We start from the raw sequence: 7,843 nt of genomic DNA on the forward strand, positions 1-7,843 counted from the left end.
AGACATCATGTTTGGCTACTGCCTACAGCCCACTAAATTTTCAACTGCAAAACATATTCTTTCGTTTGTCTTTTTGCAAGACGTGAGACGTAAACCGACGGAGAAAAAAATTGACATTCTTTTGAGCATTCTTTTCTGAATGAGAAACTTCGTTGTCGTCGCTGGAGTTCAATCCTTTTTCTGAAATCGATTGCACATCGAAACGTATTCGATTCATACGCATTGAAATGTGCTACTGAAATGTCAGTATCAAACTGTGTGCCATTAATTAATCATATTAAATTTATATCCAAATTGATTTTGATGAATCCAACAAAATGCGTATTTTTAAAAAAGTTGAAAGCAAACGCCGTGTTGTCACATAACAGACTAGCTTATTCTTTGAATTCATTTAACATGTTCATTTGACCGAAATCAATTTCATATTCAATCTGTCAATTCGATTAAATTCCTGAATAATTGTCTGTTTAGCGTCTGACCATATAAATGGAACAATCAATCTTACAATGAGGCAACGCGTGCACCGCTTGAGATTTTCCTATTGAAAATCCATTAGGCAACCGCATGACAACGAATTGACCCATGCTTGGTGCATTCTCGTACGTATATGCGTGTGCGCACACCGATGATAAATGATTTGTTTTTGTTTTGGCGATGATCTTTGTAGGCGACATAAATTTATTTCGTGTCTTTATTTCTCTTTCTGGTATCAAGTAAAAATAAATAAATCGGTAAATAAATGACAAAGCATTGCAATTTCTTATTCGATGAATAGTGTGTGCATTGCTCATACTGCTGGATATTGCTTGCATTGAACCATTGCTGTTGCTAATATAGAAAATGAATGTATTAAATTATCCGCAATAACCATTATGCGACTACTTGCTTTACGTGTGAGTGCTAATATTTTATTGATTTTAAATCTTTGGCTACCCACAAATGAAACAAAATACTCAAACCAAAAGAAAATATGAAACATTAAACGACAGTCGTTTTGAAAATGATTATAATATGCAATGAAGGCACAACAAACACACAAAACACAATCATAGATAGAACGGTCTCTTAATGCTCATCGATTGCAACAAAAGATTACAGATGAAAAAAAAAAACCTGTTATAAGGATGTTCGGTTTACTATCGTACCGATGCCTCTCCGTTCAGTGTTCATTTTTTTGATCACACCTTTTTATCTTAGGTAATTTATCAATTCGATAAGCTTTTAAATAGACACATTACATCGATTCGAAATAAGAATATATAAGTAAATCCAATAAAGTGCCCATTGACCGAATCGTTCTTTTTTTCTTTTTGTATGTCAATGAAAATAAACGCAGCAAAAAAATTGCACATCGCCGTCGAACGCCGTATTTATAATGCATTGGCAATACAATACGCACGCACACGGCGATAAAGAGAAGTTTTTGCAACATAGTGGAAGAGTGATAGAGAGAGAGAGAGAGAGAGAGAGAGAGAGAGAAAGAGAGATTGAGCAAAAGTACACACTTTAGAATAATTTATTGTATATACATTCCTGTGAAATACAAAGAGATTTAACTTTAGTTGAGAATGTACGTACATGAGAGAGAGCGTGTGTCTTGTAAATTTTAAATAATCCATTAGTCTCTCCAGAGTTACAACAATTCTGGAATAAATACATACATCCACTATAGAGAATAAATCACATCGGAAACGAAAACTTTATTCAAACAATAGCCAATAAGTGGCAATTCGTCAAATGTACTTCACTGAGAGTGAGAGAGATGGAGAGAGCATGGACGAGTGAAACCGAAGAGCAGCGAAAGTATAGAGAAAGGTGGAAAATGTTTTGTAGGTTTATCAACTGAATGAATGGATGAATGTCGTATGTGTGAGTGTGTGTCGTGAGCCTCGAGCATATCAAGTGAATGGTAACAAAAGTCAAGCTGCATGAAGCATATTTATGTGGCAAATAACAAACAGGCTACTAAAAATTCAGATCCAAATTTAATTTGAAACTCATTTTGTGCGAAGGAAAGACCCAGAGAGGGCAGGGCGAGACAAAGAGAGTGAGTTCAAAACTAGCAACGCACTACTGTATGCTTTATTGTTATTTTTCCCATTTGAAAGAAAGTTTGCTTTGATCTTTATTCTCTTTCTCTTTCTCTCGGCCACCGGCCACATTTTTATTCAAAGAAATGAGCATATAATGCATTGTGGTCTTTCACGCATTTAAAATTACCTCAATTGTTTTTCTTTTTTGGTTCGACTCAATTTCCAACTGACCAAAAATCAAATGTTTCAAATCTTCAATATGTCGTACGTTAAGAGGGTGATATTTCTAATGTTAAACTAGAAAATTGCTATTTTATTTGCATAAAATAGCATGACGGATGAAAAGCACACATATACCAAAACCAATATGCTTACACTTTATGTGCTTGTGTTTACTTTCAAAAAGTCCATTTAATTCTTTTTTTTTCTTCCTCCAACCTCGTCTTCTTCTCTTTCTCATTGTATTTTCTGGTTAAATTAAAGCCAAAAGACACAAGAATAACATTTACCAAAATGACCGATACCACAAACAAATGCGTAATTTGTTTTATAATATTTATTCTTGGGGATGTGAACTAGTCGATTTCATTAGACCACAAAGTTTGTTTCCAACTAAATATACACACATTCGATGCTCACTTTTATGTTCTTCAGTTGAAAAAAAGAATATGTCTTTCTCTTGTAAATGAAAAACTTATTTATTTGTTTGATTAAAAATGCAAAAGGTAGATATTTGACATTTCGAAATGATGAAGGTTTTTACAGACTATTGTGTCAAAGTGCTTTTCCCTATTCATTTTCCGGAATTGAGCCCGTCGGTGATGGGTCTTTTAATTTAGAAATCATTCAGAAATAAAGTGAAATGCTTTGCAAAAACTTTCGATTAACATTTAATTTTTCGTCGAGTAGATAACATATACATGCGATATAAAAGCCTAGCCATCAGCTAAAATGAGTTAATTCCAATGGCCAAAAACGCGGTTACTGAATCGATTGAGAGATACGATAAGGATGGCAAAAGACTTGATCTGTCCGGCCACTATAATTTATTAGACACTTACTGTTTCTCGTTTGCTCGATTCAGTGCAAATGCTCAGCATTGTGCACACATTATTTGGATTTGAGGGAGACCGGTGTACATTGACGACACTATATTGCCGAGGATATTTGTGTGTGGTTAGCACTGTGATGCGAAATTGAAATGACACGTTGATAAGTAAATACGATAATTTCTTTGTGTATTTCCATTTCGCTTTTACTACTCCCGCCCCCTTCCACCTCTCAGTCTCTCTCTATCTCTTTCTCCTCTGTGCTGTGATTAAAACTCATAACGTAAATTCACTTCATAAATACAATTTTGGTCTTTGGTAGTTAGTGCGATTCGCTGAGCTGGTTTTCTATGTATAATCCACGGCATAGCACTTCTTCTTTTTCCCAGTATTTTCGACTATTTTTAGAGAGAGTACATGTTCGGTATACCTTCCAAAGTGCAAAATTCATGGGCACAGCGAATTATTCGAAAGCATTGCTTTGCATTTTCAGTATGGATATTCGAAGTACGAATTATCAAAAAAGGTACACCGAATAGAAAGAGACATACACACTACAGGGCACGATGAAGTGAAATCCGCACTGAAAACACAATTAATTTGAAAATCAGATTGCCTGATTCAGTCTTGCGTTTGCTATCCTCTAATTTTACATTAAATTCAATTAACTGAACCAAATTTATTCGTATAATTTTGCATTGCATCGTGTACATTTTTTTGATGTTCTAGATGGCAATGGCACCTTTTTACACCAAAAAAGCAACGAATTTTAATCGCGTTCTCACTCTATCATCGAGACACACATCGGGTCAAACGAAGAAAAATAATGAATAAACTGGAATACAACAAAATAAAGATGAGAAAAAAAAAGAAATGTCCTTTGTGAGATTACAAACGGCGCATATTAAAATTTTGCGTGCCATTCATTACATATACCTTTGGACGCACGGCCACATACTCATGAGCTTGCTCTCTCTCTCTCTCTCTCTCTCTCGTCTCAAAACAAAACAAAACAAAAAAAGATGAAGACTCCACCATTTTTTGCTGCCGGTTTTTAAAACATAGCACAAGCTTATAAATATATTTAAATATTTTCCAACATAAATATTAAATTTATTTTACATCCGATTCGGTTGAGGCACCGAAAAAAGAAACAACAACGCCAGAAACATTTCATTTGAGCGCAAAGCACCGAACGGATCCAGCTCTCATTCTTGTTCACTCGTTCGCTTTACCTGCACCTTACTCTCTCTCGTAAATATGTATCGGATGTGTATGGTAAGTGGATGTGTCGCGAGAAGGGAGTTTAATTGTTTGAACCTGCATCTGGTGTAGCATTAAACAATCTTTTTCACTCTATCTCGGCCACTGTATAAATAATTTTATTTTGGTTGTGCGCAAAACTTATTTCGTTTGCACCCCGGCCAACTCGGTTCCATCAAAATAATAATGATAATAGTGATGCGCCGCATTTCCTTGCAATACACACACACCCACCCAAGCGGGTTAAATGCATGAATATCGCTTACTTTTTTTAGGCATATATAAAACCAAACGATGATGAATAGAACAAAATGAGCAACAACGATGGAAAAATTAATGCACGAAATCACCGAAAATTTCTCAAACAAAGTCACAGGCATTTAAAGAGACAACATTCTCACAGAAAAACAACTACATGGTTCATGCATTTTGATCACATTTCTTTGTCTACCACACCGTCAAACTTGTTCTTTTGCTATTACTCTCTCTCTCTCCCTCTTTCTCTTGCTCGCTTGCTCTCACTCCCACTTACTCATGACATAAACACAACAAAGACGAATCTTTCATTCAGTCACAATACAATTATAAAGTGGCATAAACAACAACAACAACAGACCACGCACATAAAGAATAATTTGGTAAATTTAATGATAATGACATTTTGTTGAAAATAATTAAACAATATTTACGTCTGTGAGCTTGGTGACACACCGTAACAATGGCGGTGAGATAGAGAGAACAATTTCTGACAAACAATTGCTTCACTTTTCAATGCGCTTTAGCAACTTTGCCTTTTGCTCTTTTTGAGAGTTAAGTGGAACATGAATTAATCGGTGCATTCGGTTAGATACAGTTACTTAATGATTTTGATAATTTAAATTTATTGAAATGAAATCACTGAATGCAGTGGTCAAAATCACATTTTGGTATGACAAGAAATAAGCTTAAGATTTCTTTCGTAAGAAATGATGAAAAATCTCACCTAATTTAATCTATCTGATTCGAGTGATTTTTGTGTTGAAAATCACGTTCTTAATTCGAGCTGAAACATTATTTTATCTATTTTATTTCGCCACTCGAAATGCGTCTAATCCAATTAGCTAGAGATTTCGTTCAATGTTCCTTGAATTTCAATAATAGATTCAAATTTGCTGATAATGTGATGAAGATTTTCGTGTAATTAATCTTTTTCTTTCTGATGCTGGAGGGCATACGAACATTTCGTTCGTACGTAACTCTTCTAATAAAAGTAATAATGCGAATGAAATTTCGTATTGCCAGCAATTATTGCGGTGAATTGAAAACTTTTTACACGAGGTGAATGCACGAAATGAAAACTGGTGTTGGATGATTTTTTGAAAGAAAATGATTCACAGCGCAAAGAGACAAAAATTACAGATTTTATGTAAACAAATAACAAACAATTGTTAAAATAATGAAAAACAATGTGTCATAAGCATCCAAATAATTTTGTTGATTTTTTCCCAACCCTTTTGATGCACAATGCGAATGAACGAGAGATGGAATAAGCATCGTCTTTACTTTGCTGGAGAGTTCAACGTGTGTACAATGAACACACAATTCAACGGAAAATCACAATAATAATATAATGAATGCCATATATTCTTTACCTTTTTCGGTGATGTTATACTATTCAAAATGTCAAATCTTGTGTTTGCTTATCGCTTTGTTTGATATTTTTCGTTCTCGCGTTTTCTATCTCCCTCTCGCTCTTTTTCATTCTTTATGTTTAAACAGGAATTTCAGATAAAATGCGATAAATGCGTGTACCCATAAAATGAAAATGAATGAAATTTCAGTTTTTCCTTGATTTTCTATTCAATCACACTCATCTTTCGGTTTTCGGTCGCTCTCTGTCTCTACCTCTCTATGCTCAGAAAGTTAGACGCCTAGATAAACAAAACATATGTGCAAATATTGCTGTCTCGGTCGCTCGCTTACGCTCACACCCAATTCCATCACTGATAATCGCATCATCTCTCGAAAAGTTAAATCAAAACCTTTAGTACACGTACGGGTAATTTTTGTTCATTTTATTTCGACATGTGAACATCGGCAACGGGGACATGTATTTGATGACGACGATGATGATGAAAATGACGTTTGATCGTACCGCAGAGTTTTTGGGGTTTTATTCAAATTATTCATCATATCTAATACTTTTCTCGAACATAAATAGCTCAAATTAATACATATTATTAAACAAATACCAAAAATACAAATGCGCTGAAAATGAAATATAATTTCGCGTAAGTGCTTATATCGTTTTGCACACATGAGTTTTCAGGATTAATTAATTTTAAGAAATTTTTCCGAAAGAACAACGACACACTCGTACTGCTTAGGGTTTTTTTTCTATTGTGCGGGCTGCATGCAGCACATCACATTTGGGGATCACATTCATTACGTTGAATAATCATGTGTTTGCACTATCAACAACCATGTTAACATTTGACTTTGTCACATACATACATATTACATTTTATGAATGTGGATTTTTCAACTCTAGTCACATTCTCGTTCTCTCTCGATTAAAGTTCGAAAAATGGCAATTAAAATGACTATGCAAACAAATACACTTAGATTAAAAGTTTCAAAAAGGATTTATCTGTTCAATCCCAATTTATACGTGTGCACACATCGTTTATCATACATGAGTTTTATTGAAGATGAAGCGAATAAAAACAATAAAACGCACTCTTGAAAGACAAACACAGACGATTTTATTTAATTTCATGAAGTCATTTGCAATTACGATAATTCTAGAATAAAAATCAAAGACTAGTCTCTCTCTCACTTCTTTTCTCATTTGTAATCAGAGCCGAAGAAGAATTATTCAATTGATAAAAAAGAACCAAGTTCTTAAATTCACCATTCGATTCCAATGACTTCGTTCAAAAATGAATGAACGAGCATTGTAGGAAAGAAGCGAAAAAGGACAAAATTATCATCCGAACATAAATTAAGTCGAAAGATACAGAAAATTTTATTCGTTTAGTGGATCATTTTTCATGCCAATTAGACTAATTTGTTAAGCTCTAAATAAACAATGTTTCGACAACATCCGAACCGAATACGTACACATTCACAATGAAATCGTCGCAAAAATGTAATATCGTTTACGAGCTACGACCATAAATTTCACAAATGTCCGATAAATTAAATCATAAAGTGAACATTTGTTATATTGATTTATTTTATGGTATTGATTGTAATTTTAAAGCCAATATTTCTCTTGATTGGCCATTGAAATACACAATTTGTGTGGAAAAAACTTTAAATTATAAGGTGACCGCAAACTATTTTTCTGCGGTTTAAAATATACGACTTATTGCCATTTATAAATGAATGACGTTCCGTATATGGCAGAGACAAAACATCAAAATTTTACCAATAAAATTCGATTTTACAAATATTCGCAGAGAGATGAAGAGAGAGAGAGAGAGAGAGAGAGAGAGAGAGAGAGAGAGAGAGAGA

The sequence above is a fragment of the Contarinia nasturtii genome, unplaced genomic scaffold, assembly GCF_009176525.2.
Source record: "Contarinia nasturtii isolate CC-2019 unplaced genomic scaffold, AAFC_CNas_1.1 Cnas_scaffold_928, whole genome shotgun sequence".
NCBI classification, from domain to species: domain Eukaryota; kingdom Metazoa; phylum Arthropoda; class Insecta; order Diptera; family Cecidomyiidae; genus Contarinia; species Contarinia nasturtii.